The sequence below is a fragment of the Linepithema humile genome, chromosome 7, assembly GCF_040581485.1.
Source record: "Linepithema humile isolate Giens D197 chromosome 7, Lhum_UNIL_v1.0, whole genome shotgun sequence".
NCBI classification, from domain to species: domain Eukaryota; kingdom Metazoa; phylum Arthropoda; class Insecta; order Hymenoptera; family Formicidae; genus Linepithema; species Linepithema humile.
Genome location: NC_090134.1, coordinates 18,509,684 through 18,535,682, shown reverse-complemented (window position 1 = coordinate 18,535,682; position 25,999 = coordinate 18,509,684). Strand labels below are relative to the sequence as shown.

Sequence of the window (25,999 nt, the reverse complement as noted above, 5' to 3'; positions counted from 1 at the left end):
GCAGTGTCGCGTCGCTGCAGCACACCGCTATTACTGCATAAAAATGCGGATACCGTGAATGTCGATACGGCTAACGGCTAAATTCGATACGTTAACGTGATTGCATATACGGGTTAATTCACGAGGAGGAAAAAAAAGCACGAGAAAAAAAAAAGATTGCAAAAGAGCGCCAAGGGCGGTGCCTGTGTGCATCCACGAACCGGCGTAAAAATCAAAGGCATGCTCCCGGTGTCACTAACACATGTAGACATGATTTTCCTCTTAGGCTATCGGACCTATCAACCGTCAATAACGCGTGTTATATCCAGATGCATATACGGCAACTTCACATCTCTAAAACTGTGAGCAATTGCAGTAATAATCGTTTCATTGACGTATTAAACTATTCATAATATTATAAATAATTAATGCGACCAAATATAAAAAGAATGGACTCTAAATCTACTAAAGCATTCTATTCCAAAAATATTAGTCGTATTTTTACAATCTCTCATATATTCTTTGCTAATATCATAATAAAATGTTTTGTATGAAAAATTTCAATATATGGTATATGTACAATATCTATTTCTTAGCAACGCCGTTAAGTTTTTTATACAACCAAATAATATTGATTCGCCGTTATTATTCAGTGCACAGCCGACAAAATTCGCACGCGCGGTAATTAAAGTTTCTCAAAAAGCATAATAAAAAGGTTTAAGGAAAAAGTATAATAAAACTCAAACCATCTCGCGTACACGAAACTTCACATTCCACTAAATTTCGACCAAAAAGAGTTAAAAGATTTTAATTACAAGCAGTGCAGAAATGAGTTCTATTATAAATTTTGAACTAATTATTGCTAGCTCTCCGTCGTTGGATATGCATCAAATCTTTTGATATGTATTCATGTGTTACGGAATAGATGCGTATCTCCGTTCAATCTGAAGTTTTAACAAATAATTTTCACGCTCGGCTGCCGCGCAAAATTAATGTCTCACGAAACACGGGGGAACGTTTTAATTAGTGAACACCTTCGCCGAAGCGTTAACGACTTGTGATGCTGGTTTGACGTGGAATTTGGATCACAGCTATGGCCACGTATACACACAGTGTGCGCCGAGGGGGCGCGTGAATATTTGTCAGAACTTATCGCAACGTGTCATCGCGCCAAGTTTGACGTCGTGTAATGAACGTGGTCGCGCGTGTGTACGTGGCCGAGCGAGGTAAAACATGTGTCAAACTACACCACGCGATGCGAAAGTCACGGCAGCCAAAATCGTTATCACAGCGACCGGTAAATTTTTCAGTAAAAACGATAATTTATTCATTCTTACAATCTGAAAAGCAGAGTTTCGATAGAAAAAAGATGACAAACACTCTTGCAATCAATTCCAAATAAAACGAAGAGAAACAAGTGAAAAAAGAAGACACTTCTAAAAATTAGCAAAAAATTATTTTCTAATTAATTTCTCTGTTATCTCAAGATTGTTTTCTTCGTCATGAAAAAAAAGTGTAAAAGTGTCTAAATTTTTGCACATTGCACAAACACATTTCTATCCAATGGTCGAAAATGTAATATAAAATCTTCACGAGTAAAAAAACAATTGGTAAACTGTAAACTAAACGTTGACATATTAAAATGTCAGCGTTGAGACTACGTACATATATATATATATATATCTGCCCGTCCGAAAGTGATTTAATATTAATGAGATTTCACCCTCTTGTTTTTCAATGGTTACTTTGCTCGGAACAACGCGTACTCTCTAAAAGTGTCTAATGGATAAGTTATAAAATACAAGATTGGATTAGATCCCTTTTTTTTACAGCTTACAACTCTTTTTTCATAAAATTTATTGTAATTGGTATCGAAACTTTCTTCTGAAAATTTTATTTTCGTCATCAAGCGAGACATTTGGTGTTCCATTTCTAACGAATCATTGTCTACAATAAATATTTCAATCTTTTTCAAAATACTGGTAAAGTATTATTTTATACATATATATATATATATATATATATATATATATATAACTCACATTATAATTATTTAATAATAAGCAATCAAGAAGTTAGCAAAAATTGAAAAACAATTATTTTTAACGAGAAACGAATAACATTTAGGTAATGGGTTTCGTTGCTGCTATCTTCTATCGCTGCAGCACGTTTCACCGTTGATTTGTGCGCGAAATAATTCGTTCTCTCGGGGTGTTTCCTCGTGTTTCACGCAGCGGGCTCTCGCGCGAGAAGGCGAATAATCTACGAGTGATACGAACTGGTATTATACGGTACGAAAATACGGTCAGATATAATTCGAATTAACGTCGTCGTTATTCATAAAGACACATATTGCTGTCGCGTATTGACAGAAATGAATTAAAATGTCTTTTTCTAAAATATTAAATAACAACAAGAGAGAAATTGCATCTAAACTTGACTATACACGATTAAGTAATGACGCACGCATAAATTCTTCAACTTTAACGTGGGTGATTTACGATGTCAAGTTAAAGTAACAGATAAATAAATATTAATGTCTCGTTCTTTGGTATTTTTACTATTAATATAAGCTATAAATTATCGTTTAACAAGAAAAGATATAATTTTTTGTATTTTTTCTTTAGTTTTTCGCATGTGCTCCGTGCTGTATCGCGTAAATCGTTTAAAGATTTCATCACGGATTTACCGTCTTTGTGCATCCTGACGCATTAGCACCATAAAGGATTAAGCTCGACCAACACCCGGCCCATTCTCCCCTCACGATGTTTATCCCCACGCGGGTACCCGCGCTCGTTTGTCGAATTAGGATCCGGCGCGGCTTCAAGCGAGCGGGAGAGCTTTGGCCGCGCCGGCGGTCCTGCAAAGACGCGGTAAAAAGAATCGAGAGATATCACAGAAAACAATTATAAAAGGGGGCGGTTCGGAGGTGGGTTCGGAGAGACGCGGGAGAAGCTGCGGACATTCCCGGAAGAGTTATAATGGAGGAGAAGAATAGACATAATAGCGACGGTCTCTGAAAGGCTCGGGCAAGAAAGAGAGCGGGTAAGAGAGGTATGAGAGGAGCAGAGAGAAGAGTTTGGGGGAGGAGGTGGGAATGAGAAGCTGGCGATGGGTGAGACAAGAAGGGGACAGGGGAGACTCCAAGGGGAGGACACGGGGCACAGGGTCTGCGCAGCGCCAATTCATCAACCGCACGACTCCATACTACGGTTAGAGACCACCAGACCACGGTGGTGAGCCATTTCATCGTTCATTCTCATCAACAATGCTTGCCAAGAATCGCGATGGGTGGAGCAGCCTCGCTACGGACCGTGGAAACAATTCCCGCCCGAGGTATACGATTCCTCGGAGTCGCATTATTCCCTCGGTCGCTATATCCCTTAGAAAAATCTTCCTTCGGACGACCGTCTGAAGATGATCAACGCCCCGGCGACGATAGACGGCTAATTATACCCGCCGGGATGACGGGCGCGGAAATGAATTGACCGTAAATCGCGCCTACGCTCGGCCCAGGAAGAATGCCGCAAAAACACGATCCATTTATATTCCGGTGAACAATTATTTAAGTGTTTTCAGACAATAGTATCCCCCGTGTAATTATGTTTGTCGGCCGGGAGTTTACCTCGTATATTTATCGTGCGTGCGAATATAAAAGGCGACCTTTTAATGTATTATTATTTCCAACATAAATATGAAGGAAGCTTTTGAAATTCGTTTTAACTTGATTAAAATGCGGAATGGCGCTGTAGCGCACAATATCGACAAGCGACGGAATAATATGCGAGGCAACATTTCACCCCGCAATATTTTCCGCGGTACGGCGGGAAAGTGCATATAATTACTGTCGAAGCATAGAAATACAGCGTACAATTGGCAAAGAAAGCGCTTCTTATAGCAGTTAAGTACTTTGCATACAATGGAAGTCTAAAGCTGCCTCGCTTCCATTTGTCCCGGACGGACTGCTATTTCCGATGGGGAGGCAAGAACCGAAGTCCTCCCTTGCTTTTTCGTGCTCCCGACAACGGACATTCACAGGAATGACAGATGTACGATTCGCCGAGATCGTAGATTTTTTCGCATCGCTCTTCCCTCATTTATGTCCTCCTTCACCTTCCGTCACATAAAGAACCACAATTTCGCGTTAACCGCGGCTATTCGGCCTCATTTTCGCAAGCGGGACTAGCAACGACCACCCGCGGCGCACCTTTCACGTTCGCGCTTGATTGAAACGAGTGACTTGCCGAAATAGCGAACGTTGTAGCATTGTGCGCGACGCTCGGCCGGCCCACGTGGCGACAGTCTATTTTCCGGTGTACGTCCGCGTGAAAAATGAGTCGGGGAAACCAATTCGCGTCTTACTCCTCCCGGTACTCCATTCTCATTCTACGGCAAACCGACACCACGGATGAAAACACACGAAACTCGTGTGTTGAATGTCGTCGCAAAAAAACCGCTCGATTCCGCCGTCGACAGCTTCGACCCAGAGCATTTCTTTCAGCCGTACGTGTCAGACCGAGGAAATTGTTTCGGAAATAATTCGCTAATCACCGGCGATGTTTTTCGCGATGCTCGACGAGAAATAGCGCCGTAAAATATTTTTCATTATTACGCGGAAATTCCAAAAATATTCTCAACATCGTCGCAATACGCCAAGCATAAACGCGCGCATAGAAAGCGCGCGAAACGTTTGCGAAATTGCGAATTGATTGAGCGCTGGCGTCGAATCAATATCGGACTAAACATCGATACGCACTGAAGCATCTCATAATTGCATTTTGCTCGAGCGATAGTGCAGCGCGCGGAATTTTCGGTTATAAAATAAAACGACACTAGGACGGCGATCGCGCACGGATAGAGTCCGTGCAGAGTCCGGTTTTATAAAAACGCGAACGTATACGACGACGTGAGTGGAACAAAAATTCACAGAATTTCTCGATCGGCCTATAACCGTATTTTTTTGGTCGCATTTACACTTTCGCACGCGCGGAGTTATGCGTCGATGAGATAGCAAACTAGTGCAGGTGGTGATGCTGCAAATTCATTCATTCGGATACCGAAACACTACGCGCGAGGCGGCGCAATTGTTATTATAGTTGCGATTATCGCGCCGTCACAATGGCCGGGGATAAATGCAGAACGAACCGCGGATGTGCACCCGCGCAGATGAAATAAATTCTTTCGAACGATTTCACCTGCGCATCGTCCCACCCGTTTTGCGAGCGTTATCGTGCGACGCCGGCGCGTAATCAAAAATCACGGACGCGGCGCGAATTTTCGCGAGATGGAAATTCATGGCAAATTTAATCCTGTAATTAGACCGACTAGCGTGCCGTTTGACACAAGGCGCGGATATCGCAATTCGGCGATCACCGTGCTGATCGTGAAATGGGGCGAAAATTAAATTTTTTATACGTGTTTATTGCATCAACGTAACAACTGACATCGTTTATAAACAGAATATGAATTCCGTGATCCCATTTGCAGCATCTCATTTTGTCGAGAAATCACGATTGCAACATTAAATGTATAGCAATCAAATGTGTGGCTATTTCACGACATATTTATTAATAATCGCGCGACAATATTCTGTTTAATGTGTGCGCAATTTAATAGTTTATATTACAAAAAAAAGGATGATCCCTTTATATTGAGCAATTAATGAATACCTGAAGATGAAAATAATATGCATGACAACGTACATATTTCAATGTAAATGCATGCAATTCGTTTAATGTACATAGCAATTCGTAATCATAAATATTTAATGCGTACTATTGATTGTGCGAAATGCAATTAATTCTAGTTTCGCATTAATGCGTTCTATTGACGCGTAGTATGATTGATTCACTCATTAAATTGCTCCAGATATAAAGTTAATCGAGAAGAAATAAGAGAATATAGACATTTGCATGCCTGATTTGAAGATTAATATCCCCAAGTTACAATGTTAATGTTCCGCTGTTTGTTTCGAAAATCATTACACAACGCGCATTAATGTTCGCTTGTATTTCGCGATATACACGTATATCACATCTCATCGGAACAAAAGTATTTTGCCCGCTCTTATTTTCAGCTCAGATGAGACGTTATGACGGATGATCAGTGTAACGTTGCATTTAATTATTTCTCGCGAAACTGCGAAAAAAAAACGCTTGCATCGCACGAGATATTCGCACACAGTTGAAGACGTCTAAAACATCCGCGAGGAATCGTCGCGCATGCTCTTTCAGGAAAGAGTGTATACGTGTGTATACAGACGAATCCAATAGAATTCCGCGCGAAGACGGCAGAACGCAATGCGGGCATACGTGCGCGCGAGCGTGTGCGAAGGAACGAATGCATTTTTCAGAAGAGATGCTGCATTCGTCTCTTAGTGGACCGGAAGGTGGAGGAGGAAGGAAAAAGAGTAGCAGCTCCCGGGGAACCCTTTTAGCTGGCACGTCCATTTTAATGGGCATGGTTTTAGTACCTTCGGTAGACACATGTTGCCACGATGATGCATATAAACGCGAACGCGGCGCGTTACGCCGCGCCGTATAAAGAGAGAAAAGTGCGCTGATATAATTTATGAAATCTCACTCGTTGCATGCAAACGAGAATGAAATTATTCATGACGCAAGTACCGCGATCATGCATACGTGATCCTGGAATATGGCCGAGTTTGCTCCGAGTATGTACACATCCTACCGCGAGATCGCAAACTTCGCGCCGCATTGTGCAATTATTAATTACGCGAAGCAGGCCAAGTATTTTCAAAAACTCAGCGTTTCGTCCTTGTGTAATTTCGATAAGCTTAGATCGCACGCGCGATGCTGCGGAGAAATGTTCAACAGGATTTTGCAAACCGCACAAGCTGATGTTCCGTAAATATTTTACCGCTCGAAAATCATCAAAATGTTAAAAAAATAGCAATTGGAACGAATAGAATACCTATAGCTATTTGTGACGATTAAAACGCGACGGTTGTTACAAGTATCGCAGATTGAACTCGCGAAAATTATACCGGTTTCAATCTCTGTTTCAAACATTGTGTTTCCAACGTAGGAGGAATTATTATTTATCCTTAAAATAATATATACACGGCGTGTAACAAGCTCTCACGTAGTTAGATATACAAAAGCGCGAACTCCGCTCTCCGCGAACTCCGGAAAGGAAAACATAAAGGCACGTCGCGTATAAACCCTCGGTTGGCGTACCTTTAATAGGATAGAGAACGCGCGAGCCATCGTAGACGAGAAATCCCGATAGCACTCGACTCACGTAACAGTTGAAGCTCATCCGCGATACTACGTTTCAACTCTCGACTGTGGGATAATGGCCGGACATCGTTTTTGTCGCCGGTTTGCGGAACGGGCCTGAAAGTGGTGGTCACTTCCTTCTTCCTTTCACCCATTACCGCGTGTAATACGCTGCTGATTACGCCTTTGTGCGGGCTCTGAGGATGGACCGACGTCGGAGGTAAAAGCATAATCTTTCGACGCGAGAGAAAGAGATGGGATGCGCGCTCTGGTGACGGGCGCGCGGACGAGAACGCCGGAAAATGGATGTACAGGACGAAGGGTGCGACAGCAGGGAGCGACGAGCAGGTGGAGGAAGAGTGACGAGAGTAGCAGCGCGACATGATTACTCGACGTCCCGCACCGACGCAAAACACGTACGCGCAGCCCTTTATCTTCCGCCGTAAAGCACCGTGGCGCCTAAGCCGGTTTCACGCTTTAAACGACACGTCGAGATAAACGGCCAAAATGCGGTCGCTCTCGCGTGAGATCGCGGCAGGTTTTAATCACGCACGTAGGTACCGCTCGCATGCGGAGGAGTAAGCACGATTTACGCCAAGGCTCGAAAACTCGCGCAGCGGCGAGTTGATTCCGAAGCGTTACAGCGAACTTGTGAAATTGTGTACACGCTTTACACAGATTAGTCCTAAAGTTTTGTCAAGCTCTTGTAGGTTTCCATATTCACCGAGAAAAGAAGAAATTGGCTATTTCGATTAAAAACTTATCGGAAAAAGAATGAATAAATTAATAATTAAATTGTTAGCAAAATAGCATATAATAAATAAATAGTATAAATTATTTGCGGTTAATTTACCATAATAATTTACGGTTCTCTAAAGAATCTAGAAGCTTACAAACATTATATATAGCAAGTGATGTTAGGATTACGCGCCCGTGTACTGCCTGCCGTGAGATCGCAGATGACTCTTCACTCGAGGGCTATATTAATGCCCGGAAATGTTTTGCGGAGCACGCCGTAGATAAAACCTGAGCGGTAAAACGATTCAGCGTAATATATCAATTCGCGAGGCGATGCGCTCTGCAAGTACCTAAAAACGCCCCGGCCGCATTATTTCTCGAGTACGACGGAATGGCGCTGTCGCGTATAAATAATTTCCACCTCACCATTTCTCAACGAGATTACGTAATATTTCGAACTAAGGCGAAAGGACAACCTTCGTAAATACCAACGGTGTAAAGCGTGCGTTAATAAAGAGCAGTACGGGCACGGTTAACGAGAGGAAGCAAGCAGTTTCACTAATGCGCTCAACGTATCACGCCCTACGCTTGCATAATAATATTCCTTCGAACCACCTGCGCCCGTTTGATTAAAAGCTAACACATCACGGCGAAAATTTTATCCTCTTCACGAAATATTAAAACGATAATATGAAAGTAGCGTTATCGTCTCACAGTCATGCTATGCATGGAAGATTACCAGCTGTCAGGAAAACAGCGAAATGTCCCGAAAGTTTTAAGTGTGCTTTAATAGCCTCTGCTCACTTGCTCTTATATATATATATATATATATAAGTATATACACATATATGTGTGTGAACAGACACGCACTGCACTCTTTACTTTATTTCGCGACGCAAACTCGCATCGTGTCGAGCGCGTAAAACGAAGCGCGCGAAGGCTTGCGATAAAGCACGCCTTAATAAAGAGAATCAAGTACGCGATATAGCGAAGACAGCCGCGCACGTTAATATACCCGATGCGAAATAGGATTAAATCCTTTACGCGGCAATTCTCGCACCCGCCGCGGCGTTGTATTTACTGGAGCAACAGCGGCACAGACATAACTCTTAAACCCAACTCTCGGCCCACAAATTACAAAACCGTCGAAGCGTTTATGCGCAAGTTATAACTGCATAAGCGGTATATACTAGTAGTAAGAAGAGATACGATGTTTACCCCTCGCACTGTCCGCCATTATTTACACACAGTACGGTTATACTTTACCGTCGGGGTATGTGTATTACGTCGAGATATGTACGGCGTTACATATGCACACACACATATATATATATATATATATATGACGTTACGACTATTTTCCTTTTTTTAAATACAAAAAGAAAATTTCGTTATTGCCGCAGCGACGTTTTCATTAATTTCCTACACCGCGCACATATTTGCAATCAATCAAATATAATTGCACTAAATTAACATCTATTGTACCATTAATACATGACGACTAATTATAATGGATGGGTTGAAATATTTGTTTATCGATATTTGTATATAAAATACTTCCCGGTACATACATTTATTAATGCAACATATCATATTGATAAATTGCTATTCGTAGCCTGCATTGTGCTTGCAATTTGATGGGATGATACATACGATTTTGCGATGAACAAATATATTCATAGAACATTTAATGACAATGAAAAAGATATAAATAGATGTATTCATAAAATATATAGTAATATTATAAAAGAATAATTTAGTTATCTAGTGATTGTGTTTGTGAATTCTCTCGTCACAGTAAACTCCGATTGTATCGCGTGTCTTACCGAGCACAAAGTGAAAAGCTATTCGAAATGGATGAAAGGTAACAATGTGAGCGCACATGTCGTCGTAGCTTGCGTCTATCGACGAAACGGCAGGATATCACAGCACGGTTAATAATCGCGACAATTAGCATTGCAAGTGACAGTTGGAGGCAGGCTGCACGGAACGACGCCGCGAAACGGCACGAACAACAATGTAGGTAATTCTCGGTTAATTAGAGGTAGCACCGGAGTCAGAGAAGGTCGGCAGCTGTAAGCGGGAGGAGCGCGGTAAGTACAGATCCAGCAGGACGACGGCAGTACCGCTAGGACGCTGACCCAGCGATTCGGTCGATTTACTTGGAACCGCGAACGTCGCTCGTTGCCACGCCGGACGACGTATCCTCGTAACCGCCCCTGCTGCGTTTATGCTTTCCAATCCCGATCTCGATATAACCGCCGCGCCATTTCGTCGACGGCAAAGCACCCGTTAGTTTCGGATTGTCACCGAGCGAATTGCGCCAGTATGCGCCAGAATGTGCAGGATTACATTTCTTCTCAGCTTACAATTAGAACAATAACAGGCAAAACTGAGAGATTTGTAGGTCTCTCCTCAAAAGAAAAACAAAACTCGTCTATAAATTATATTAAAGATCGTCTATAAATTATTTATAGTCTTTATGTCTTTATGTAAAAAAAGTAGAAATTATTTAAATTTAATTACTATGGTTAAATAATTAACAATGATATTGAACTGGAACATTTAAAATAAGACGACAAAAAATAAACAAGATTAAAGATATTTAAAATTTTAAACATTTTAAATATAAAATTAGATAAAAACTTCTCGTTAACGCTAATAACAGACTACGTTAAAAAAGAGATTTAATCATTCTAGCTTTTCGCGCCGATTGAAATTTTGTCGGTCGTTTAATCGTAAGAAATAAGATTGTGGATACGCGCGTGCGAAAGAACACGTGTCTGGCTATGTACGGAATGTCCTCTAATGACAATGCGATACGAGGCCGCACGGAGGTGCTTCTTCATCGTAGAGGAAAGTGTGCGCGGTACGTGCGGCGTCTGGAAATCTTCCGTCGTGAAAAATGGCGATCTCGCGCAGCTGGTGCAAGCTATGGCCAAAAAAAATGATCATTGCCCGAGCCGAATAGAAATTACTATAGCGTACGTTCAACGCATACATGCACGCCGTCAATATCCCCGCAAATTGAACCGAGACGCAGATCAATTTGGCGTATTACGTATTGGGATAGAGAAATTTATTTTAAACGTTTATTGATACCATCAAATAATTATGATACACCAAATAAATGCGATATTGTTTTCGTCGTGTTATTATAGTAATTTTTGTCGATAATTGCTGTACTTTGATGTTAAAGATATTTAATATAACGGCCGAACGTTCGTTATTTCCGTTTTCGCTTTGTTATAGTCGTTACACAATAATGCAGCATTAATTTGTTTCGGGATATCATTTTAAAAGCATTGCCATTGCACAAAAAATTATAAATCCAGAGAGATTGCGTATTTTCGACTTTTAAAAGAATATATTAAAACTAAAAATTATTATAATTGCTATGAAATAATAAAATTCTCGCAATATAACTCGTCTGTAGACATTTAAGCTCGCAGTTTTCATTTATTAATCAAATTCATAACGCATACCCAAAGCATATACGGTCTGTACCGTTGCGGCAGGAATTTCTCAAAACTCTCCAAAAATGCACCAGCTATGCGAGGCCAAAATTGTTCCGTCGAAAGAATTCATTGCCGGCACAATATCGATAATATAGCTTTCTCGCGCGGGAAAATTATTTTCTAACAGAGACACGTTCGCCAAAAAATCCGAAAAAGCTGGATTTCGGGAGTGCGGTCAGCGAAACGAAAGGAGAATTGCGTCCGTACGATTCGAGTTTATCGAGTACGGTGGTCTCGGGAGTGCGCAAGGAGAAAAAGAGAGCTTTTTTCGCGATTCCACTTTTCGAATTGCCGGCAGGGAAAATCTTGCCGCGCGCCGCCGAGATTTGTTGGATGCATGCCGGGCAACCCTGCGAGATTTATTGCCGACCCTCGCTCGCTTTAAGAGCCGAAGTCGGGCTGTCTTCGCGAAATTCATTACTTCGCACTGGGACTTCTCGACAGCTGTTGACGCCGCGAAAAGTTTACTTTGAAAAGTGCACAGCAAACGCTGGTTTACTCGCGGCGAGGCGGAAAACCTTTCACGCCAGCCGCAGCAGCTTATGTAACTTCGTTCATTACACAGGTGACATGTACAACAAAGTGCTAGATGTGTAATCAAAAATTGGTGAGCGCTACGCAAAGACTTCGATATCTCGCCGAAGTGATTTGTCCGCTTATACGTTGAATAGTGAAAATATCCGTGCAACTTTGATATGCAAGATAAGTACAAGAGGAAATTACGAAATCTGTGAAAATAAAGGAAATTTAGAGAGATAGTTCGATGGCGACAGAAACGATAACCAGGATTCGTATCTGAAATCTCTTCGTCTCGATCTTATCGTACGCCGCGTAAGATGTTCTCGTACGAGATTCTCGCTTCCAATTCAGAATAGTTGGCCGATCGAGCAACGTAAAGCAGCACATCGCCGCGCGCGTTTCAATGTCTTCAAGTTTCCCGCCGATCTGAATGGGGACATGTTACGCGGTACGACAAGGATCTTCACGGTGCCCGAGTCCGAATCGACTTGTCTAACGGTGGAAAAGTTTCGAGGCGCGCAAATGTAACGATATTCGGGCCAGTCGGTCCTGCCTGCGCTCGAATAATGTCCCTTAATGGCGCGACGACGGGAACAGCGGTAAGTGTGACGTTTCGAGCAAAACGGTCCCGACTCTGAACGAAGTCCGAACTTTCCCGCGGTACTTATAATGCGGCCCGGGGCTCGTTAAGATGCCATGGACATCGGAACAGAACCTCGTTAGCATAATCTGCGAGAAGTTTGGTCGTCTGAATCCTTCTATGCACAAATACGCGATCGTAAAAAGTTCGCCGCAACTTATACATGCACACTGCGATCGTGTTTTCGATGGTGTCTTTTCTATATTATAAATATAGATATCGATTCAGGACGATTCGTCCACCTCGCAAATTAACGAATTGATTGTATCGCTGAAAACACTAAAACTTCGTAATAATTTTGATCAATATTTCGAGCAATGGTCAGAGTTTGAAATGTTTTCACATATCAATTAAAACCTATTAGAACTATTAGGAAAACTCACTGGATCTATCTAACGAACTGAGCCCCGCTTCGATATTACGTCATAGTCCGACGCAGCAGCGAATACGGATAGCTGGCGGATACCGTTTTCCCTCCATTTCGGCCAATTACGCGCATCCAATTATCGAGGCAGCGGCCGCGGGTTCGAGCCGAGGCCGGGTCGTTATTCTCGCGTACATGCGAAACACGTTTCAGATATCGCCGCCGCGTGCTTTTCATTCTCCGCTACCGCCCTGCTCGCCCCACGACCGCCCGGAAACGATGTCATACGTCATTGCCGGTTTCATTGTGATTCGCGGATAGCCCGTATACTACCTGGAGAGCGCGAATTCCGCCGTACTCGATTGCGCTTCGGCTCCCCGGCATTCCAATTCCGCCGTACTTTTACTGGCATTGATTAGTGGGCCCGGCATCCATAAATTTCAAGGGGTATATGAGGATCCATCGGACGTATGCAGGAGCACGATCAAAGGATCGCGGCGGGTGCGGAGGTGCACCCAGACGCGTGTCTTTGGGTAATATCGCGCGCTCAGAATGGCATTGTTGACTATTCCTTCGTTGTTAACTATACGTTTTACGCAATATGAATTTAATTATAACGACGCGCACGCGACAGGAACGTACTTTTACTATGCAAGCGGCAAACTACGGTGATGTGTCACAGCGATGCTGACGTCACGCGAAAAGTGACGAAAGAGCGTGCGCACACCGACGATGTCCATATTTTTAACATTTCCGAAGTTGCGGTGAAAAGTTGCGCCGGTATGGAAAGGGAAGTTAACTGCTACTTTGTAACGCCGAGTTCGAAATCCCCTCTGGGATGACGGAGTCCTTCGAATTTGCATGAAAAAGGAACGGGCCTTCCAGCAACTGGTATATAAGCTACTTCCAAATGAATGCAAATTCTTCTTCGAAAGCTCTCTCGATGAGAGTCTAGGAATTTGCTTACGTAAATACGATGTTATTGTGCGACGAAATATTGCTTCGTCGCCACCTTTGACGGAAGCTGCGCGAAACGCATTAGACAGTTAAGATATTCATGTTTGCGAGCTTCATCGTGCTGCTTCAGATCTCGGACTTTAAAATGTCATGATAAAGTCATGCGATCGTATACATTTGCACATTTGCACATTTGCACATTTGCACACAACGTCATCACTATTTTTTTAAACATCAGTCTATTAATATTCATTAAAAATCTTTTATAAATATAAAACGTTATATACCTATGTTGTTTATAAAAAGAATCGATACCGATAAAATAATTCTGTGATATTTGACTTTACAAAATATTAATCTGTAATAACTGATTGTGAGACATAAATTTTTTTTAAATATAATAAATGATTTTTGTGCTATAATCATTTCACATATGTAAAGTTCTACTAAACTAATTTTTTTTAATAAGTAGTGCAAATATATATACATATGATATATGTATTTGACGTATTCTATGAAGCGGTAAGATAATTGATTACGCGTGCTTCTCTGAATCAGCTGATAATTGCCTGACACAGGGGGTACAAAAACAATTACCGGTTGAGATTAGGTATAGGCGCAGCAGTATATTCGTGTATGTGTGTGTGCACAAGATCTGAAGCGCACAATGATATGATGGCGTGCTGAGAAGTAGTAAGCACGCTAAATGTGCGATGTATTTAGTATTGGTTGATCGGACCGATTCTAGATTTCTATGGAAACTATGGGCTGAAATTTGATCTTATGATTTACGTAAATACGACGGCAACATTTGAATTAACCAAAGATAATTGAACAATCATTATCGCATAAATATTAAATGTAAAATTAAATGATATAACATTTCAATTATAAACGTGAGTAACGAGAATCTAAATAATTATGGAGATAAGTTACGCGAACGCTATGATATGTGTCTGAAATAAATTTCATTGCAAATTAACAAAGTTTGCTTCGTGCAAAAATTCCGGAATAAATAAATTCGAAACATTCGGAAATCTCGGCAAGAGCCGACATGCAATCGAATTAAGTTGACCTAAATACTGATCTCATCGTGAGTAAATCGCAGCGGAAAATCTGGAGAGGTTGAATTTCTCCGCGCCTATATCATTTCACTATCAACTCGGGCAATCAGGAGGGTTCTAAAGAGGGTTCTCGATGACATTTTTGGCTGCCTTTCATTTCTTTAATAGAATGGTTGCCGACGATATTGGCCCAATTCGCAAACGACTAACCTGTGCAAGGGAAATGGATCTTGGCATGAGGCTACGCCAGAAGCGAATCAGACCTAATACAGCTGACCAAGTCGGTTTCATTCTCTAACCATCGGATGCCTCGAGATCCAGATTATTCAGTCCCACGTTTGCCACCTGCGTAATCGCTTAAGTTCGATAATATTCAATTTGTCTATTGCTTAATAAATATCTTACAGTTATTTAAATAATCAAACGAAATAATTCATCGATTAGGTACAAAAAGGAAATGGAAAAAAAATGCGAATTAAAAAACTAACGAAAATTTAGTGAGCTTTCTGAAACGTTTGGCAGAATGCATTAAAATCCCATCGTTTGCATTTGAAACTATATATATTTAACATATATTTAACTTCCATTATTTTCGTAGCTCAGAATATTTAAATTATAATTTTCCAGCAGTATATTCTAGCAGTAGAACCTAGATTTAGAATACAATTGAGCAAGGATCACGTTGACGACGACACTGATAATTCTCGCTTTTAAAAATAAAAAAATCTCGGCATTTTAAATCGTTTTTCAGAGATTTTCGCTAAAAACTTCGACCGTGTAATGGTGTTTCGCGTTTGGTTTCAATCCTAGGCTTACCTAAAGGATTATATAGTGATTATACTACTCAAACAATTCTCGACTTGAATTTCGCGTGACAACAGAACAATCGGAATAACCGGGTAGGCGAGATGTAAGCTGCGATGCCGGTAACGTCATCCTCGTCGTCTTCAGCTTCATCGTCATCCCTACCACTTTTCTGTCCACTCGTGTTTTACTGTTTGCGAGTGTTGAGCCTTACTAAGCCCCGTAGATAACGTTTTGCCCTTCGTACATTGTTCTAGGAGTTTAAACAGATTACGCCCCGGCGCTGGTTAAACGTAAATTGCTGCCCCAACTCTATCCCTATTCTCATCGAAGACCGGGTGACCTCGCGACGTTTTTAACCATCCATTTAAATTACTGGAAGGAAAGTAAAAACGAGAACGTATGAAGCACGCTATCGATTTACGGATAATTCGTATTTTATATCGCACTGACGTTATATATATCTACAGTGCTTAAAATAACCGCGTCGCAGTACAGAAAAATTAAAAAAACCCGCAATATATAACATAAAATAATAAATTATGGATAATCAATTACAAATAAGAAAAATTTGTAAAAAATATATAATTTACCTCTCTATAAATTTTATTACAAAAACAGTTTAACCGAAAGAAAACAAAGCTTTTGAAAAAATTAATATTCGGATATCTCTTTTATAGTGTATCCTTGAAAAATTCTTTTTATCGTCATAAATTATTGCAAATTATTACAAATTACATGCAATTTTCCACTGATAAATGAGTCAACGACTAACTATATACAATTCCGGAAGTACTGCGCGATCAAATGTCCACAGAGGTGAAATATACGTGTCGAGCGTTACCTAATCTGCCACAATTTTGGTGTAATGGAAAGCACTGATGGGAAGGCAAGCGCATTTGTCGATAGACACGGTGACTAGCCGCGTTCGAAATGCGGATCCGTCATGTTCCGACGATCGTCATAACGGAAGATCTTCGATCCCGATAGCGCAGTGCATTTCCCTAACGCAGCCATATCCTTCCCGAGGGACGGAACGATGTCTGCGAATCGGAAAAGCTAGCGACATGACCGTGTTTTTGGTGGTCCCTTTGCGGTAAAAGGAAAGCAATCTGTTCTACCCCAAGTGTATGAAACTATACGAAATGGTCGACAGTGAACAGTGACAGCCAATAAGCCGTATTCCGTGGAGGACGGACCTATTAGGAAGCCCGTTCCTATTACGAAACGTCTTTCATCGCGTCGACTCTTGCTGAATATATTATCGTCACTCGTATTTCTATCGACGTCGAAATGCCAAAGCAAATACCGCACCGATGAATTCATAAAAGAACATAATTCATTCAGAACGCGATTATCACGATTATTCATAGATTCACGAGAAAAATGCAAAACTTCCATCAGATTCTAGCGCATGATTTGATTCCTCGTCAAATAATTTAACGAATAACGGATGAGTTATTCATTAAGCGCCATTCCCATTACGCGAATTATCGTTGAAAGAAATTAATATTTATTTGTGAGTTTGCGAGGAATATTGTGTCGCAGCGACTGTTGTGTATAGAATCGAACAAAACGAAATTTTAATCGATCAGTTAGCCATTGTTATCGTTACACATTTAGAAGATTATAAAAGACAATATTGGATCATTTATATATAAAATATTCATTATTACGTTAAAAAAAATTATCTTATTCTTATTTCAAATATAAATTATAGATCGTTCTTCTCAGCACCTCATAATGATACTTGTTATAATCGTTGCATTTCCAAGCCTAAGTGAGCAGCTCTCGGTGACCCGTTACGCCATCTGTTTAATAACGTCGTCTGTTATCCCGCTGCGCACGCGATGACAGTCTGCATGAAAGACATGGGAAAGAGATAGGCGGTGACGCTAGAAAACGCGGTGTAATAACGGCAGTAAGAGCCGTTATATTGTAATACTTAATAAAAGCCGTCTCTCGAGCGACTCAATATCGCGCAAGCTGGGAGAAATTTCGAGCGGAAGTTGGACCGACGCGCGATCAGGATTACAACGACAAGAGGCTATATAATTTATATTACTCGGTTTACTATTGCCCGAGATTAACGTTATGATATGCCGCTTCTGCCAGGCTCACTTGCGACATGCAAGTAATATTGTGAGATATATATATATATATATACAATAAAATAAAATAGAGAAACGCCACAGGGAAAGAAAACTAGTCGTGGGGCATACTTCAGATCTAATTTCCTTAGAATAACACGAACCACCGTCAGAAATAGATATGGATACGATCCATTGTGGTGCATCTCGCCAAGATTAATCGTGAAATGAAATATTATTGTTGCATCATGCTGCTTTTGCCACGATGCGACACGGGTATAAATTTCCTATGAATTCTCGGTGATTCTCTCACCGCCTTACGAACCGCGTCATGTACCAATGCTTTCGTATTCCATTACATTTTCTTTGTCTATTGTTCGCTCTTCTTTTTGGCCGCTGCGCTACCAGTCTTTTCGCGTACCGAAAGTTATTACGGTTTTCAATTTTATATTTGAAAAATAGAAAAAGAAATTGAACGTGTCTCGTTGAAATCATCGCACAAATTTGCAAAGATATTTATTTGTTTTTTACGGAACAGCAATCAATCGGCACTATTAATGTCATTAATACGCAGCTTAAAGAAATTGTCAGAAATTTTATCTGCGTTTAATATACATCACAAACATTAATATGGATAATCAGTAATGGACTTGTTTGCAACATCGCAATAGATATTTATATGTTAGCTGATATATAAAGAAAATTATTATATGCATTTCGAATTATAATGAGACATTTATAACTGTTATCAGCAAACATTTATGAAACTGTAACAAACAAACGCGAGGTATTCTCTCACTGTTTTAAAGATTAAATTCAAGTATTCCGATTTAAAAAAAAAAACAAATAAAAGGCCGATCGCGAATTATTATAATCATGCAATCGTGATATATTAAAGCTCTTGTAGGAATTATTTCCTTGTAGAGACACATTGTGTGTGTACAATAATATTAAATTTATTTAGTAATACTGATTCAATACTTAATGCTTCAATGATATTTAATGAGATTTATCCTATCATTATTGTGAAAACGTATCAATTATCTCGAATCTGTATTACTACTGCATATTTTGCTGATGCTCTCGACATTAATATGGATATAACAAACGCGAGCTTTATGCCGTCGAGATAAAAGGAAAAGAATGCAAATAAAGAAATGGTCTGACACCTTTGCGTATGATGAGAACGCCAGACGGAAGCTCGAATGCTCTACTATACGATGTGAAGAAAATTTCTCTTCTTTCATACATTTCCACTTCGTCGTACTGTTAAAAGTAATGCATACGAAAGCTGAGAGCAAGAAATAAAAATACGAGTCTCAAAAAGTTTATAATTACTATCCCGCAAGCGAGCAAATAAAATTATACTGAATATATACTAAACGTGTACCGTATTCAAAGTATTGCGTAAATTTTAGCTACCTCTCGAACGCATATCCATGTCGATTTGGTACTACATCGCTCGAATTTACTTTGGAAACGGTCTCATTCTTTTCAGACGCCATTTCTAGATACCCAGGCTTCGGGCAAATCGTTTGTAACAGGTATCGTAGCTTATCTTACGTCTCGGAAGTCATCCTTGTGCCGCACAAAGGCAAGTAATTGAACTCTTTGCATTGAAACTTGGGAAATTAAAGGCCTCAAGCTGTTGTTTCAAATTGAATTAGCTCGAGCGAATAAAGCCATTGGCCCTGCCTGTTGCATAAGGGGATTGATTATAAACATGTCGTAAATTAAATTCTTTGCGTAATATCCATTTTCAGTGAAAAAGTCTCCGTGCGATACTTATATGTATATAACGCTGTGTTTAATTATACGTCGCGATTTGCGCGTAGAACGTTTTTATTCGTCTAGAATTTTATGCACAACACGATGGCGAAAATAATTGCGAGGAAATTTTAACTCAAAGTTAAAAAATAGAAAAAAATATATTAAGTAAAAAATAAAGCTCGAGCTGTAACGATTCTATTTACATGCAACATATTAACGCTTGTGAAGTTTACCAATAATATCAGCTTTCTGCGAAGAGAAACGCCTTCGCACACTCACATATAAAGGAGCAATTTATTGTTACAGTGATACGTCAATCACGTAACTATGGCATACCCGACTTTGGAACCGTGAACTAATTACGACGACGTAATTAAGTAATTAACTATCTAGCAGAGGAGCTGCAAAGCGCCTCGTTCCATAACTCAGTCAGACTGTGTGTGTACGCATATTTAAAGCGGATGCAGTTTGCGAGAAATATTTTAGTCATGCGACTAACTAATGTATTATTTGTATATTTAATTATAATGTTTTCGATATCGCGATTAATCCTGATAAATACAAATCTCCGTACAAAATCCATTTTTATAATAAATTTCTTTTTAATGCATCTATATCTTCGACTTATTCACTGGCAAATTCTTAATAACCAACGCTCATAATAGCAAAGTTAACATTTACAATTGAAAAATTGTTCGTATTTAATTTGCAAAAAGCAATATGCAAATCAAATATCGGCAAAGCGACGCTTTTCACTAGTTTTAAATCCAGTTTAATTACCATGCCGAAGCAAATTACATTTTTCTCAATAATTGCATTATGTCCGGGTTTAATTAACCGTGCTAAACAACAAAATCTATAGCGTGATTAGAGCGTAATAATTGAACGCTGATAACGAGAATTTCAACGAGGAGACCAAGCGGCGCCTAATCATTAAATAATTCTCTCAAATCCCAAGCATTCGTCGTTTTCGCGCGGTCTATCGGGGTCACTGAAAATTATGCGTGTCTGTATGGCGGCGCAATAAAGTGTTCAAACCACTCGAAGCACCACGCTCTTCATGTGCATACTCGGGCGCGCGCGCATCGGGAAAAGTGTTCTTTAATATATGTGAACCATCGAGTGGGCGAGTTTACAGCGCTTGCTCACGACACGCTTCTGGCACGAGTCACGAAACGCTCTAGATGAATCACTGCGCAGCACGAAGCAGTACAGTGATATAGGGTCGGTTAACGCGAGCCGAGAACCCAATGACGCGTCCATGCGGAAGCGAATTATCTTTTCTACCACCTGTACCTCGCACCTGATTAATCCGCTGTTCCTCGATCACGGAGCCGCGCTTTATCACGGTGAAAATTTAAGGGGCATGCATCCGTTCGATTGTATGATTAATCGAGGGGAAATATTATAATCTTCGCCATCCGTCAGAAATGAGCTTCACGGCTAAATGAGCGCGATGATGTACGAAATGGATGAGACATCAGAATGGATAAGACAACCGTGCATTAAAAGCTCCTTCACGGAAACTGCGCAAAGTCAGACAATTCTGAATGAACACTCGATTTTTAAGAGTTTCGTAATGCAAATATTTTAGCACGTATAAAAAAACATTTCTAATTCCAATTAAATATGAATTTGACTTGCTTAAAAATGTGATTTATAATTTTACATAAAAGAATATCGTTATGTAGTACATAAAGCTTAAAACGCAACGGTAGACTTACTCCTTTTCGGATTTACGAAATTTCATCCTCTTTCTGTATGAAACATAGCTTGTGTGCAATGACTCAAAGTTCGCCGATCCAATAAACGGGAGTGGTATATTTCGGTGAAGACAAATGCGCGCTGCAGGTTTCTCGTCACGATCGGATTGAAAGAACATTCATAGATACATAAAATAGTACATTCTTGTCGCATTTGAGACTAGAAATGTTCCTCCCCGCATCGAAGAGGCGAGTACGAACATCGTATCTCTGAATGCACTTGTGGACCAAAGAGTTCGCTCATGAAACTGTCCTGCCCGAATAACTCAAATAAAACGGGAAGAACTTCTATCCGTCATGAGCGAGGAACACCAGAAGGAAACGCGACGTACTTGAATGTGGAAATGCCCACTTTTAAAGTTGAAGTACGCCCCCGCAAGCGATATCTTTCTCTTGAACTCGTACCGAAATATGACCGCATTGTCGGAACGCGTTACATTAAGCTTCGAATCGGTGTATACATATTCATATCCACGTGATTTTCTTCCGCTATTTGTATACCATATATATAAAGCACGACATCATGTCAATGGTATACTTACTGGCACGGTAATGATAGCATGATAAGAAGTCGAGCTTTTCTTGGCAAGAGAAATTGTGATTATTTAAAGTAAAGTAAAGTAAAGTAAAGTACCAATATTTTTCTTATCACCAATCTTGTAGCGCAAAATTGTAAGAAAAATTATTATTACATTTGTAAACTAAAGATTTTTTAATATAAATTTGAATTTGTTAATTCAACCAGATTTTACGTAAAAATTTTCAGATTTATTCATTCGTATTTAAATAAGTACGAAGATAATATGTAATATTTAAATAAACTAAAATTGCAATAATTTTACATATAATTTAAAGCTCAGTATCTTTCATTTTTGCTGTATCTATATATTTCCTAATAAAGAAAAACTCTACTCTGCATCAACACCATGCATGTTGAAATCAAGCATCAAATAATAGCGAGAAATCCGAATATCTAATCAGATGATAAGGGTTATTACAAGACTGAATGAAATATCATGGTCGATGAATCGTGATGTAATCGAATGCGAGGCATATGTGCAAACACAAAGCTAGATCACACGTCTAAATTAGAGCTTGCAACGCAATCATTCATGCGTGTCAGTAGCGCCGCGAAACGAGATTCCACCACGTGTGCGTCCAGTCAAGTAATTTAATAATAATTATTCCCTCATAGGACGGCCGCAAAGCGCGGCCCATCGCCACTGTCGGCCGACTCATAAATCACCGGTTAACGCCTAGCAGACTTAGTCGTTGATCGTAATTTAACCGGCAACACCAGTTAAAATGCTAACAACCGCTTTATGGAGCCGGTAAGAGGCGGTGTTTGTGAGTGAATCTTAAATAAACCATCGGCAGGCTCTTATTTGCAAGGTAACCTTTCAATTTACGCCTCGATACCCATGAGTAAATATTTAAATATAAAGAATCTAACAAAAGGGAATCTTTATAACAGAGACGGCAGGATTCGCAGAGCAATGTTTCAATGTTATTGCACAAATCGACGCGATCAAATTTAAATAACGCTTTGAAATAATCGGCTATCATAAGAAAATCATTGCAAATCCGCAATTTTTATTCGGCAAAGTATGTGCGGACAGTCTCTCGATCATATGATGAGACAAAGAAAAATCTTCGGGGAAACGATACAAGTTCCAACTTGCAGCGAAAGCGATTATATCGATCGTTATTATATGTGCACAAAGGGTTCAGTGAGCGGGAGCGTGTGGGTGTATATAATGTGTATAATCGAAGTACACTGAGTGCGTGCGAGTGGTAAATCCGCCGGAGAAGAACGTAATAGAGCCGCGAATATTCCGCCGCGCCGAGGACAAGAAGATTTCTCTTAATTAAATTGACGTAAATAACGTGATATCGCGTGAACGAGTGTACCGCGTTAATTGGAAGAGTAAATTTAATGTTTGTGAAGCTTCAATAATCGCTCTCGCGCGCACCGAACTTTGACTCGCACGAAAACATGCAATTTTACACTGAATCGCTCTAATTTTCTTTAGCTTTAACTAAAGACGATAATTGGCTCAAGCTTCTCACGAACTCCGTGAAGCGCTAAACCGCGCTTCATAAATATCAGGCCACATATAAAGCAGCCTACTTTCGCCACAATCTAGATAAGTAAATACATGTCGCGTATTATTGGACACCTACATATATGTTCTCTCAGTCAGAGTAATAAAGCGTCATTTGATTTTATCCACCCTTTCTCCTTTATCGGACTATCTGGAGCGTAGCTCCGCAGTCCGTTTCTATTTGTGGACGTAATAATCTAACGTGGTCGCCAATCCGTGAAGTTCGCCCCTTCGCAAACGTGGAAACGAATCGCTCGGCGAGCTTTCTGCGTTATTCATTCGACGCCGGGGCAAAGACTCACGCTCGACCGCACCCGTAAATTATTTCCGGGCGAAACGAAGTAGTTGAAATACGTACAGCTCGCATGAAATCCCATTTTTCCTATCAAATACGTGGCCCACGCGATTCCCCGCGCGACTGCAAATAATCGTGGGTAACCGCTTCCCAAATACCTCTTTCGTGATAAGATACGCCGCGGCCTGATATCATCTCAATTAGCACCCGTCGTGTCGTGGTTGGTGAAGCGTTGGTGAAGCGTCCAAATTGAGAATTAAATATAGAAAAGAAATCCAGGGGATTCCTGATACGATCTACACGATTGCCCGCGTGTGTATCATTCTGTGTATACGTCACTCAAAGATATCAATAAAGTGTATTAAAGCATGCATGTGAGCGGGCGACGATGGTCTACAATTTCGAGGAAACGCCTGGAAATCTCTCAAAAACTTTAGAACGGTGCGAGTGTGTGAAAGACGTCAGGTCAACTGGCACGAATGCACTCTGGACTTTTGGGGACGACGGCACGTTTTCATTCGAGAACTCGAATCTTCAAAGCGGCATACCGTGAACGCTGTCGGAGTTTCGCGGCAATAAAGAGACCGGATGGTGAAAAGAGACGCGCCGCGCGAAGGGTAGAGAATGAAACATACATGCGCTCGAAAGAGGGCACGGAATTGTCCAAAGCTTTCCACCCGTGTACCAGCGGCTGCAAAGCGCGATTGCCCGCACAGAAAGAATTATCGGTGCCAGCTATCGACGGACAAAGGAAATCTAGCATACCCGAGTTTTTTTTCTTTTTTTCTTTCTCTCTCCTCTTTTTTCGCGACCATTTTCAATATCGCAGACGTAATAAAATACCAAAATAGATTACTGAATACGATAAAAGTGCGTATTCGCTCATATACGCGCCTCGCCTTAAATGAAAGTACAATACATCAATCATTCCGCTGCGCGGCAGACAAGTCTCGCCTTAAACGGCTGACACATAAATCTTCGCTTATCCTTTCAACCGCGTGTCAGTGTAAGCGGCGCATTTTCGCACGTGCATAAACCGCTCCCACCACTCGAATCGAGTGGCGGTAACAATGAAAGATACCGGGCTATCGCTCGCCCCGCCCCACACCGATATAAAAGCAACGTTCACGCGCGTCAGCGGCGATCCGGATCGTTAAAGTCTCGTCTTCTCGGCGAGACGAATGCGGTTCGCGGCGCGCCGCGGCGCCGGCGTCCTCGCGCCCAGGGATTATGGATGCGTTCCACTTCCGATAACGCGCGAAACGTAGAGGCGTTATGCTCTCTCGCCCTACGCCCGACTGCTCCCTTTTCCTAACCGTCCCCCCCCCCCCCGCGACTTCCTCACCCCGCGCGGCACGTTCCGCGACCGCACACCTCTCGTCGAAGTTGGCAACAGCATCTGGAGCGTTAAGGGTGGATGAGCGATGTGCCGGTGTCTTGCGGCGTGATGGATCGTCCAATACCAGCCAATATGCAGTATTGCACGTGGAGTGGCAAACTGGTATCCATGCATCAAATCTGCGGGAGAGGAGTGGGCGAGCGACGGAACGACGTGGTGGGTAGAGGTAGAGTGGGAAGCGGGGAAGTTTCGTCTGCTCTACACGACACGCTACTGTACACACTATCGTATGCTCGGTCGCGTCCGTCCGTCGTGGTCAGAGAGAACGGTTCTTGCCGATCCGCCCTTCGTGGTACGACCATAAGGTGCATCTCCGACTGCACGAGATACCTATATACGGTTACGTATGTACACACGTACGTATGTATATATAAGTACATGTATATATGTGATCCTCGATGTCCTCGGTAAGAACGGCGAGGATGCCGGCGCTGCGAGCTACGTGGTCGTGCCATGTGTTTGGAACGTCAGGCAACCAGACAACGTTTCTCGGGACAAGTTCTTGCTGTCTTATTTTATCCGAGCGAATACGACCGTGCACCGAATCGTATTCACTTTTCCGTTTAACGGATTGTCCTAAGGGGCCAGTTTGACGAAGATTTCCAAAATAAAAAAGAATAAAAAGAAAATTTGAACGAAAACTTGACAAATACCTAAAATGACGGCGCAAACAACAAATTGTCGAATATATATATATATTATATATATTATATATAATATATATATATATATTCGATAATTGGCCGTCATTTT

At 41.1% G+C, this 25,999-nt stretch overlaps 1 protein-coding gene across 2 annotated transcripts in view; it reads right to left on the bottom strand.

Annotated features, from left to right (window-relative positions):
• The window catches only part of LOC105670039 (protein O-mannosyl-transferase TMTC1-like), a 141,471-nt gene that overhangs the window by 97,257 nt on the left and 18,215 nt on the right, over window positions 1-25,999 (bottom strand). The window lies entirely within an intron of this gene.